Source organism: Coregonus lavaretus (genome assembly GCF_964263955.1).
Source record: "Coregonus lavaretus genome assembly, chromosome: 10".
Lineage (NCBI taxonomy): Eukaryota > Metazoa > Chordata > Actinopteri > Salmoniformes > Salmonidae > Coregonus > Coregonus lavaretus.
The window spans coordinates 24167507-24181152 of record NC_139997.1 but is presented as its reverse complement, the minus strand read 5'-3'; positions in this window follow the sequence as shown (position 1 = coordinate 24181152).

Here is a 13646-nt window from a genome sequence, read left to right as displayed (position 1 = left end):
GCCCCCTCAAGCCAATGTCTCCACACCTTCAGGGCCTGAACCACAGCCAGCAGCTCCCTATCCCCCACGTCATAATTGCGCTCCGCCGGACTGAGCTTCTTAGAATAGAAAGCACAGGGGCGGAGTTTAGGTGGCGTACCCGAGCGCTGAGACAGCACAGCGCCGATCCCAGCCTCGGAAGCGTCCATCTCCTCCTGGAATGCCAAAGAGGGATCCGGAATGCGCCAGCACCGGAGCCGAGGTAAACAGGTCCTTCAAGCGTTTAAACGCCATATCAGCCTCAGCTGACCACTGCAGGCGCACCGGACCACCCTTTAGCAGAGAGGTAATGGGAGCCGCTACCTGTCCAAAGCCCCGGATAAACCTCCGGTAGTAATTGGCAAAACCCAAGAAGCGCTGCACTTCCTTTACCGTGGTCGGGGTCTGCCAATTACGCACGGCAGAAACGCGGTCAACCTCCATCTCTACCCCTGACGCGGACAACCGATGTCCCAGGAAGGAGATGGACTCCTGGAAGAACAGACATTTCTCCGCCTTCGCATACAGGTCATGTTCCAACAGTCTACCAAGCACTCGACGCACCAGGGACACATGCTCGGCTCGTGTAGCGGAATATATTAGGATGTCATCAATATATACCACAACACCCTGTCCATGCAAGTCCCGAAAAATCTCGTCCACAAATGATTGGAAGACTGAAGGAGCATTCATTAACCCGTATGGCATGACGAGGTACTCATAGTGACCCGAGGTGGTACTGAATGCTGTCTTCCACTCATCTCCCTCCCTAATGCGCACCAGATTGTACGCGCTCCTGAGATCTAATTTTGTGAAGAATCGCGCCCCGTGTAATGACTCCGTCATGCTAGCAATCAGAGGAAGAGGATAGCTGTATTTGATGGTGATCTGATTTAAACCACGGTAATCAATACACGGGCGTAAACCCCCATCCTTCTTCTTCACAAAAAAGAAACTCGAGGAAGCAGGGGAAGTAGACGGCCGTATGTAACCCTGTCTCAAAGATTCGGTGACGTAGGTTTCCATAGCGGCCGTCTCCTCCTGAGATAGAGGATACACGTGACTACGTGGAAGCGCAGCGCCTACCTGGAGGTCTATCGCACAATCCCCCTGTCGATGAGGTGGTAATTGAGTCGCCTTCCTCTTACTGAAGGCGAGAGCCAAATCGGCATACTCAGGTGGAATATGCAAGGCGGGAACTTGGTTCGGGCTTTCCACGTCGTTGCCCCTACGGAAACGCCTAAACACCGCCCAGTACACTGATCAGACCATCCCTGGAGAGCTCTCTGCTGCCATGAAATGTTGGGGTCATGAGCGGTTAACCAGGGAAGCCCCAACACCACGGGAAACGCAGGAGAATCAATCAAATACAACCGTACTATCTCCTCATGACACTCCTGCGTTCTCATCCGGAGAGGCGCCATGACCTCCCTGATCAACCCAGACCCCAACGGGCGGCTATCTAGGGCATGAATGGGGAAGGGCACATCCACAGGCACGATAGGAATCCCTAACTTATAGGTGAACTGACGATCAATGAAATTCCCAGCTGCGCCTGAATCTACTAGCGCCTTATGCTGGGAGTGAGGAGAAACCTCGGGAAACACCACTTTAATACACATATGATCAGCAGAGAGCTCTGGGTGAGTTGGGTGCCTACTCACCGGGAAAGACTCATCAGTGCGTCGCCCACTGCCTCAATTCCTAGGAGACCTTCCCCAGCAACCGACCAGCAGTGTGTCCTCTGCGGCCACAGTTGGTGCAGGGGACAGCCTCCCTCCTGGTCTCCCTACTAGTCTCCCTAGCACCAGCACCCCCAAGCTCCATAGGGGTCGGCTTGGAAGTGCTGGGGGATGGAATGGACGGCCCCGAATCCGGACGTCCGCGGGTAGCCAACAGGGTATCCAGGCGAATCGACATGTCCACCAGTTGGTCAAAGCTGAGGTTGGTGTCCCTGCAGGCTAATTCCCGACGCACGTCCTCCCTCAGGCTGCATCTGAAGTGGTCGATGAGGGCCCTCTCATTCCATCCCGTGTTGGCGGCTAGCGTCCGGAAGTCCAGCGCGAACTCCTGCGCGCTCCTCCTCCCCTGTCTAAAGTGGAATAGACGCTCACCCGCCGCTTTACCCTCTGGGGGATGATCGAATACTGCCCGGAAGCGGCGGGTGAACTCTGCATTGCTGACCGTAGCTGCGTCTATCCCACCCCATTCGGCGTTGGCCCACTCCAGCGCCTTGCCGGACAGACAGGAGATGAGGGTGGACACGCTCTCGTATCCCGAGGGCGCCGGGTGAATGGTGGCGAGGTAGAGTTCCACCTGGAGTAGGAACCCCTGACACCCGGCCGCGGTGCCATCATAAGCCCTCGGGAGCGAGAGCCGAATCCCACTGGACTCCGGAGATGGACGAATGGGTATGGCTGATGGTGGTTGCATCGTAGGAGGAGGTGTGGGCAAACCTTCCCTCTCCCATCGCCTCAAAGTGTCCATTACTTCATGCATTGTGGCACCCAGGTGCTGGATCCTGGCCTCTTGGAGGATTATGCGCTCCTCCAGTGATCCCCTAGGCACAACGGATCCTGCTGACTCCATGGTGGTGTGTTATTCTGTCAGAAACGGCAACAGTGAAATGCGGTAGGCGAAGTCACACGCAGGACACGGAGCTACTGGAAACCGTACTTTAATAAAAGTCGCCAGTGAAATAAACAGTCTCCAAACAACGGAGAAAACCAACAACCTGAACACTGTCGATGACACAAAACAATAACACACAACACACAATGCACGACAGAGGGTTAAATAGGGAATACAATACAACATAATGGGGAACAGGTGTACACAATCAGACACAACAAGTCAAACACCGAAACATAGATCGGTGGCAGCTAGTAGTCCGGGGACGACGAACGCCGAAGCCTGCCCGAGCAGGGAGGAGGAGCAGCCTCGGCTGAATCCGTGACAGTCAAATAAGCTCACTGCTAACACCGTTGTTTTCATGCTACAGATTTTACCATCGACAGCCATCAACATCATTAAGCCCTGCACAACTAACGTGCTGTTTCCTATTTAATCACAGATAATAAATAACGATCAACTGGGACCACTGGCTGGGGTGATTTCTTTCAACTAAACACAACACAAGGAGAGTACGATTAACATCTGTTACCAACCAAGCCATGAGGTCGAAGGAATTGTCCGTAGAGCTTAGAGACAGGATTGTGTCGAGGCACAGATCTGGGGAAGGGTACCAACAAATTTCTGCAGCATTGAAGGTCCCCAAAAACACAGTTGCCTCCATCATTCTTAAATGGAAGAAGTTTGGAACCACCAAGACTCTTCCTAGAGCTGGCCGCCCGGCCAAACTGGGGGAGAAGGGCCTTGGTCAGGGAGGTGACCAAGAACCCGATGGTCACTCTGACAGAGCTCCAGAGTTCCTCTGTGGAGATGAGGGAAGGACAACCATCTCTGCAGCACTCCACCAATCAGGCCTTTATGGTAGAGTGGCCAGACATAAGCCACTCCTCAGTAAAAGGCACATGACAGCCCACTTGGTGTTTGCCAAAAGGCAGCTAAAGGACTCTCAGACCATGAGAAACAAGATTCTCTGGTCTGATGAAACCAAGATTGAACTCAATGGCCTGAATGCAAAGCGTCACGTCTGGAGGAAACCAGCCACTATCCCTACGGTGAAGCATGGTGGTGGCAGCATCATGCTGTGGGCATGTTTTTCAGTGGCAGGGACTAAGAGACTAATCAGGATGGAGGGAAAGATGAACGTAGGAAAGTACAGAGTGATCCTTGAAGAAAACCTACTCCAGAGCGTTCAGTACCTCAGACTGGGGCAAAGGTTCACCTTCCAACAGGACAACGACCCTAAGCACACAGCCAAGACAATGCAGGAGTGGCTTCGGGACAAGTCTCTGAATGTCCTTGAGTGGCCCAGATCGAACATCTCTGGAGAGACCTGAAAATAGCTGTGGAGCGACACTCCCCATCCAATCTGACAGAGCTTGAGAGGATCTGCAGAGAAGAATGGGAGAAACTCCCCAAATACAGGTGGCCAAGCTTGTTGCGTCATACCCAAGAAGACTCGAGGCTGTAATCGCTGCCAAAAATGCTTCAACAAAGTACTGAGTAAAGGGTCTGAATACTTATGTAAATGTGTTATTTCCGTTTTTTATTTTGAATACATTTGCAAATATTTCTACAAACCTGTTTTTGCTTTGTCATTACATTTACATTTTAGTCATTTAGCAGACACTCTTATCCAGAGCGACTTACAGTTAGTGAGTGCATACATTATTTTTTTATTTTTCATACTGGCCCCCCGTGGGAATCGAACCCACAACCCTGGCGTTGCAAACGCCATGCTCTACCAGTTGACAAGTTCATTGAGGAGGTTGAATGTGTAATTCGAGCCAGAGATCAGAGTACTGATGAAAAGGTAGATGTCATACTGTCTCTGTTGAGGGGGTCAGCCTTAGAGGAAGTACGGTTACGCATGGGTGAGGAGTCAAAGCAGCCCAGTGACCTGTTCTCGTAACAGGGAGAGGATTTTCGTGATTATTCACATGCAGTCTCGCAGATACTTAGCTCTGTACTGAAACAAGAACAAGACGTCTTTCCCGAGAATAAAGTTGATGAATCTGTCAGAAATCAGTTAATTGAGGGCGTCATAGATCCTGCTCTCAAGAGAGAGTTGTGGAAGTTAGTCAGGAAAAGGCCTCAGTCTACTCTGTTTGATGTACGTGAGGAAGCCATCACCTGGTCACTGGAGGACCAGCCCTGTAATACTAAGGTTGTGAAGTGTAGGAAAGTGGTGTGTTATCCGACAGGGAAGGATTATCAGTGTTCTGCCATTGATGTACAGGAGAAACCAGCTGTCCCTTTGGAAATATGTTCTTAAAGTGGTGGCCTAGCAGAGTAAAGCCATTAGGGAGCTAACAAACGCAGTCCGGGGTATTGCTCTGAACAAGGAGAAGACTGGCAATGACACAGGTGGGAAACCTAGAGCCAAACCGAAGTTTGCTGAGAAGTGCCATTTCCTCCAGGAAGAAGTAGGTTTCCTTGGGCATCAGATTTCAGCAGAGGGTATTGGGACAGACCCAGAGAAGATCACCTCCGTAAAACAGTGGCAAGTCCCCAGTACACTCAAAGATCTGAGGTCATTTCTTGGCTTCTGTAGCTACTACAGGAGGTACATTGAGGGTTTTTCCAAACTGGCTGGCCCTTTCCATGACCTAGTCAATGCGTGCCTCAGAGAAGATAACCCTGCAAAAGCGAAACGATTGTTTGAAGGTTCATGGACATCTGAGTACCAAGCTGCTTTCGAGCTGAAGAGAAACTTACCACTGCTCCTGTGTTAGGTTATGCTGATTTTACTCTTACTTTCATTGTAGAGACAGATGCAAGTGGCCTACGATTAGGTGCTGTTCTCTACTAGCAGCAAGGAGATAGGAAGAGAGTAATAGCGTAAGCCAGCAGGAGCCTCTGTAATGCTGAAAATAATGACATGAACTATAGCAGTATGAAACTTCAGCTCCTCGCCCTCAAGTGGGCTGTTTCAGAGAAATTCAGAGGTTATCTTTTGGGCTCTAAGTTCACCGTGATAACAGACAACAACCCCCCTTTCCACAGCCAAGTTAGGTGCAATCGAGCAAAGTTGGGTGGCTCAGTTAGCAGTGTTTGACTTTGAGGTCAAGCACCGCCCGGGACGCTGCAACGCAGCTGCAGATGCCCTCTCTAGGCAGCCGCTTGCAGGGGAGCCTGAGCCTGGTAATGATGATGCCGAGTATGATGATTGTGTGGCCATTTGCAATGTCATCCAAAAGGGGATAGCTTTGGAACCAGACTTATTGACAGCAGGAGACAAGTGCTGTAAGATCAGACAGATCCACGCTGGCTTCTGAGGAAGCCAGCGTGGCTACTGATAGTAATGAGTCTCAGGGTAACACACCAACACTTCCTGGTTACTCTAAAGATGAGTTACTCAAGTTTCAGGACACAGACCCTACACTCAGTGGGTTCAGGAAGTTTTGGGACAGACAGAAAAAAATTACTCACAAGGGGAGGTCAGGATTGACTAAGCCAGTTATGTCCATGCTGAAGCAGTGGCATCGAGTAAAAGATCAAGATGGGTTGTTGTACCGTGTGATTGAGGACACCCATGTAGGTGAATGTCACCAGCTCCTGTTGTCAGCTTGCTTGAAGGAACCAGTACTTGAAAGTGTACATGATCGCATGGGACACCAGGGGATAGATCACACACAGAACCTACTGGGTTGGTATGTATGATGGTCATGAGAATGTGTTAGTGGTAATGGATGTTTTCACTAAGTTCACTCAGGTGGTCCCTACTCGTGACCAGAAAGTGGATACTACAGCCAAGGTCCTTCTCAAGGAGTGGTTCATGAAGTATGGGGTACCTGAGAGATTGCTCTCTGACTGAGGGAGACATTTTGAGAATGAAGTCATCGCCGAGTTGTGTAAGCTTTATGGAGTCAAGAAAACCTGCACGACCCCCCATCACATACGCACTATACACACACGTACACATCTGTGAATGTATTATAATGTTTTTAAAATTGTATAAACTGCCTTAATTCTGCTGGACCCCAGGAAGAGTAGCTGCTGCCTTGGCAGCAGCTAATGGGGATCCATAATAAATACAAATACAAATACCCTAAGGGGAACACTCAGTGCGAGTGGTTTAATAGAATGCTCCATGATCTCCTACGCACACTGCCTCCAGAAAAGAAGTGCCGTTGGCCTGTGCAGTTACCAGAGTTGGTGTGTGCCTACAATGTGACGCCCCATTCCACCACTGTGTACTCACCGTACTACCTGCTTTTCAGGGTCCATCCACACCTTCCTGTTGATGCTTTGTTAGGTCAAGTGCTGGTGCTCGACAACAAACATGACTGGTTGGTTGTTCACCAGGAGCGTTTGAACGAGGCACATGCAAGAGCAAGAGAGTACACAGAACATAAAGCAGCAGAGAGAGTTGAACTTCACAAAGACAAAGTGTACTGTCCACCCATTGATGTAGGCCAGCTGGTTTACTTATGCCACAGACCTACGGGTAGGAACAAGATTCAGGATGCTTGGGGTCCTACTGTGTACAGAGTGATCGAGGTACAGGGTACTACACATGCAGTCGAGCCGTGAGAGGGTGGGTCTGTAAAAAGGGTTCATAGGGTTAATCTAAGGCCATGTGTGTGAGACCATCCTGTCCCTACTCCTAGGTAAGTGAAGAACAGTGCACCAGTAACACCCACCACCCCTCCTGTTAAGTCTGCCAGAGCCTTCTGCTCTTGAGTTTGTAGTGTTAGAGCAGGACTGCCCAACCCTGTTCCTGGAGAGCTACCATCCTGTAGGTTTTTGCTCCAACCCTAATCTAGCACACCTGATTCTAATAATTAGCAGGTTGATAAGATGAATCAGGTTAGTATCACCTGGGGTTGGAGCGAAAACCTACAGGAGGGTAGCTCTCCAGGAATTGGGCAACCCTGTGTTAGAGGAAGTCTCCTATCCAAAGGTAACTCGAGAGGAAAACACAGAACCTGTGGGTAATGCTGATAGTGACAGTTATTTTTCCGGTAGAGAGGAACATGAAGATGTTACTGAGGAACAAGATGTTTCTGAGCCAGTTCATGCAGTTACTGCTCAGCACAGAAGTACCAGAGAAAACGCTGGGGTACACTCAAACCTGTATAACGTTCCTAAATCAGCTTGTAATAATGCAGCTTCACTCAGTCCCGAAGTGTTGTCTCCGGTTATAACCAGTCTTGGTACTGTATTCTTCAGAGAAGCTGTAAGAGAAGTTAGAAACTTGTGCTAAATCACAGAGAACGTTGACTTTGTAGCATGGGAGAGTGTAGCCAGGTGATAAAAACACATAGCTGTATGACTTTATATCCACTAGATGGCACTGTCCGTTTAAGAGATCCTTAAATAATGTGTGCAAGCGGCTATGGCATTGCGCCTGTGTGTGTAAGTGTGTAAGAGTGAGAGCAAGCAATTACACTGGAGAGCTGTTGTAATCATGGGTCCAACGTTACTTTAGATGGATTGACATGAGGATGTTAGCTTCTTGCTAGCTGAACACCAGTGCTCTCAGAACCATGTTGTGGAGTTTATAAAATTATTTGAAGCTGCTGTATGGGTGAGATGAGGAGCTACTGTTCCATGTGGGGTTAGGGTATCACGTGGACAGTGTGTTTAAAGCAGAGCCACTACTGTTTATGCATTTCACTTTGTACTTATTGTACTTTGTACTTATGGTCCTCTGTAGCTCAATTGGTAGAGCATGGCGCTTGTAACGCCAGGGTAGTGCGTTCGATCCCCGGGACCACCCATACGTAAAAATGTATGCACACATGACTGTAAGTCGCTTTGGATAAAAGCGTCTGCTAAATGGCATATTATTATTACTCAGATTGTTTTTATGCACTTTACTAACAGATTTATTTCACTTGATCTTGATTTAGACTGAACTATTTTAAATGTAAGCTTCGACAGAATAAACAACCCCAAATTAGTTTGTGTCCTGTGCTGGGTTTACTTTCGCCAGGCTACATAAATTTGATATGCTGGGTGAAACAACCCATTAATTACGTTTATCCACTTGGGACACTGACACACAAAAATGTATTGTCTGCAATGCTTTATTTATTTGATTAATCTATGAGCTGCCCAGTAATATTGCATGATAAATTGCTGACAGCTTGCTTTAAATCCAGTCCACAGGTGGTATTTAAAAAAGATTACCGGTTATAACCAAAGGGCCCTTACAATGTTTTATTATGAGCTCATCAAATTAGAAATGGTTAGCCTACTAAATGTTCCTCCAATAACCCCTTATCTCTGTGTAATATCTTGTTGTCATGTCATGTTCTTGCCAAAGAAAAATATTTCCCTGTCAACTGCATCTGTTGCTTTGCGTAAACAGAAAATTGCAGAAACAAATAGAGAATGTAAGCTCCCACTCAAATCCTTTCATTGATTGAACCATGTGTCTCATGAAAATTCCCCACTGGCAATTGTCCATGTGATGTTCAAGATAGGAACTGAACGTTTTTAGATTCAAGCCATATAAGCCATGTTTAAGCTCTTGACAGTAGTTTGTCTGGTTATCCAAAACACACAATCTCTGTGAATTTGAAAACAAACTATACAGAGAACTAAAAACTGACCTGGCCAATGTCGATTTAAGATGACAGCGAGAAAGAGATGTCTAGTCAAAGGCGTACTTTAAAAAAAAATGAGTGTGAAAGTGTTGTGGACTATGGCCTGTGAGGATGAATGGTTTCTGGTCGACAGGAGCCAGTGGATTTGGAGATTCCCATCTAATGCTTGAGAGACCCTGAGGAAATCATAAATGACAGAAAAATCTATACCGAAGAGGTCTGTCCTTGCCTAGCTGCTGTGATACCCTGCGCAGGGAAAGATGGGCCCGGCCTTCACAGTCTTGGTCAACTCACCACTTGAACAAATCCTCATTGAAAATAAAGGCCCAATGCCATTACAATTAATTGTAATTAATTCGCAGAATTAACAGAACATTTTCATTTTGGAAACAAGGCTGTAACTTGCACTGTCTGCTTGGATTTCAAAGGATTAAAAGGATTACAATGATAAGCTTTTCAGATTGAATTGGCATGTAGGCTACTCTGAAAGTCCCTGGAAACTGTGCCACTCAAATGTTTCGGGTGAACATCAGTTCTATTTACACATGAATGACTTACAGAAATTATTTGAATTGGCTTACTGGATACAAGGCATACCTGATAGCTATGTTACAGCAAAGCTGACATAATCAGCAAGAGGATTAAATGGAGCAGATCGCCTCGTTTTAGTTAAAAACATATTGAATATGACTTTGACTTTAAGGTCTAATGAAAATCAGGAAGCTTCACGTCTCTGACTGCAAATTAAAAAACAAATCTGACCCTCTCAAAGACCTTGACCTCATGACATGTGTAACCATGGTAACATTATACTGCAGGATATTGTACTGTCACAGCGGGAGGGCATATAGGGTCATTGTTAATAATACAGCTCCTTGAGATTTACCGGTCGTGAACTCATCATGACCCTGGCCTCTACCATAAACCTGCCACTATAATGAGTGGGACATGGCAGGGTTTCGCATTCTTCAGTGAACTATTTTGCCATACAGGCCCACATTATCAGTGCAATGCTAAGGTTGGGAATGATATACAGGCCTAAACCTCTGTGGACAATGAGATGGTTCAGAGCTAAAAACCTGCTACAAGAGGGCTTGGTGATGAGAGCGAGAGGATTACTGTCATCTGAATTCTCATTATCTGAAAAAGATAATAATCAGGCCACCAACTGTTGTTGGACAGACCTGTTTACTGTGTGACTGATGGTAGGGCTCCAGGGAACAACAGTGAAATAAATATCAAAAGGCACCTCAGCATGGAAATAACCCAAAGTTGAATTTGAAATGCAGGTTGTGTGCCAGTCGGCATGCTGAAGACTGATTTAATTTCCAAATCGCCACAGACACACTTCTAGCACTTCTTTGGCTTCCCAGTGGCTTCTTACCCTCTCATTGTTGCTGGAATATTTCATTTGAGAGATTTATTTTTCTCCAGCTGATGTTGAAAATTGTGAATATTGGTTACAGTGTTTAGCTTTGTGTCCTTTTCAATCCTCGAGATGTCCCAAGTAACTGAACTCATTTCAACAGCTAAATGCCCTTTCTTTTCTAAATGTTTTTTTTAACCTGATAGCGATGGAGAAGGTGCAAATTAGGGTAGAAAATCACCCATTTGTTTCAACGACTATCTCGCTAAAGACTAGTTTACTAGTATCTACAAAAACTGTAGTGTATTGTAGTGTAGCGTAGTGTAGTGTAGCTAAACATATTGTTTGAGAGCTTAATAGATAGTCAGCATGGGTCCACTAAATCAAATCAAATGTTATTGGTCACATACACATATTTCGCAGATGTTATTGCGGGTGTTGTGAGAAGTTTGTGTTCCTAGCTCCAACAGTGCAGTAGTATCTTACAATTCACAACAATACAAACAAATCTAAAATTAAAAGAATGTAATTAAGAAATGTATAAATATTAGGACGAGCAATGTTGGAGTGGCATTGACTAAAATACAGTAGAATACAATATGTACAAATTAAATGAGTAACGCAGTATGTAAATATTATTAAAGTGACTAGTGTTCGATTATTAAAGTGACCAGTGATTCCATGTCTATAAAATGTAAATGTAAATAGGGCAGCAGCCTCTAAGGTGCAGGGTTGAGTAACCGGGTGGTAGCCGGCTAGTGATGGCTATTTAACAGTCTGATGGCCTTGAGATAGAAGCTGTTTTTCAGTCTCTCTGTTCCAGCTTTGATGCACCTGTACTGACCTTGCCTTCTGGATGATAGCGGGGTGAACAGGCAGTGGCTCGGGTGGTTGATGTCCTTGATGATATTTTTGGCCTTCCTGTGACATCTGGTGCTATAGGTGTCCAGGAGGGCAGGCTGTGTGCCCCCGGTGATGCATATGGGCAGACCGCACCACCCTCTGGAGAGCACTGCGGTTGCGATCGGTGCAGTTGCCGTACCAAGCGGTGATGCAGCCCGAAAGGATGCTCTCAATTGTGCATCTGTAAATGTTTGTGAGGGTCTTAGGGGCCAAGCCGAATTTCTTCAGCCTCCTGTCTGTGTGGGTGGACCATTTCACTAGTGTTCCAATTCAAGTCTCATATTGTTGAGCCAAAGGGTCTGTTTAATAACTAATAACGATTGAATATGACAGGTGGCGATTGTAAGTATTTTTTTGTAGTTGAAGATTTACAGTATCAGACTTTCTTGCCGCTCAACAAGAACGCTTCGCTTAGTAGTGCTGAGCAATTAGTGCTTTTTGAGGTCGGTTTGGTTTTCAATTTCAGTTTCGATAAAACATTTTTACATTAAATGCACTATGCATTATGTGGGTTGAATCCTGTAACAAAATAAAACAATTAATAAAAAGTCCCATGATCAACCATAATTTATTCACATTACTTATGATCAGTGGAACAGGTTGAGAGCTTCAAGTTCCTTGCTGTGCACATCACCAACAAACTATCATGGTCCAAACACACCAAGACAGTCGTGAAGAGGGCACGACAAAGCCTATTCCCCCTCAGGAGACTGAAAAGATTTGGCATGGGTCCTCGGATCCTCAAAAAGTTATACAGCTGCACCATCGAGAGCATCCTGACTGGTTGCATCACCGCCTGGTATGACAACTGCTCGGCCTCCGACCGCAAGGCACTACAGAGGGTAGTGCGTACAGCCCAGTACATCACTGGGGCCAAGCTTCCTGCCATCCAGGACCTCTATACCAGGCAGGGTCAGAGGAAGGCCTCAAAATTGTCAAAGACTCCAGCCACCCTAGTCATAGACTGTTCTTTCTGCTACCGCACAGTAAGCGGTACCGGAGCGCCAAGTCTAGGACCAAAAGGCTTCTCAACAGCTTCTACCCCCAAGCCATAAGACTCCTAAACAGCTAATCATTGTTACTATTTGCACTGCCCCCCCACCCCCACCCCCCTCTTTTACGCTGCTGCTACTCTGTTAATTATTTATGCATAGTCACTTTAACTCTACCCACATGCACATATTACCTCAATTACCTCGACTAGCCGGTGCCCCCGCACATTGACTCTGCACCGGTACCCCCCTGTATATAGCCTCCCTACTGTTATTTTATTTTACTGCTGCTCTTTAGTTATTTGCTTTTATTTTTTTTACTTAACACTTACAAAAATTAAAATCTTTAAAAAATGCATTGTTGGTTAAGGGCTTGTACTGTACATATACAGTTGAAGTCTGAAGTTTACATACACCTTAGCCAAATACATTTAAACTCAGTTTTTCACAATTCCTGACATTTAATCGTAGTAATTCCCTGTCTTAGGTCAGTTAGGATCACCACTTTATTTTAAGAATGTGAAATGTCAGAATAATAGTAAAGAGAATGATTTCTTTCAGCTTTTATTTATTTCATCACATTCCCAGTGGGTCAGAAGTTTACATACACTCAATTTGTATTTGGTAGCATTGCCTTTAAATTGTTTAACTTGGGTCAAACGTTTCGGGTAGCCTTCCACAAGCTTCCCACAATAAGTTGGGTGAATTTTGGCCCATTCCTCCTGACAGAGCTGGTGTAACTGAGTCAGGTTTGTAGGCCTTCTTGCTTGCACACGCTTTTTCAGTTCTGCCCACACATTTTCTATAGGATTGAGGTCAGGGCTTTGTGATGGCCACTCCAATACCTTGACTTTGTTGTCCTTAAGTCATTTTGCCACAACTTTGAAAGTATACTTGGGGTCATTGTCCATTTGGAAGACCCATTTGCGACCAAGCATTAACTTCCTGACTGATGTCTTGAGATGTTGCTTCAATATATCCACATAATTTTCCTTCCTCATGATGCCATCTATTTTGTGAAGTGCACCAGTCCCTCCTGCAGCAAAGCACCCCCACAGCATGATGCTGCCATCCCAGTGCTTCACAGTTGGGATGGTGTTCTTCGGCTTGCAAGCAACCCCCTTTTTCCTCAAAACATAACGATAGTCATTATGGCCAAACAGTTCTATTTTTGTTTCGTCA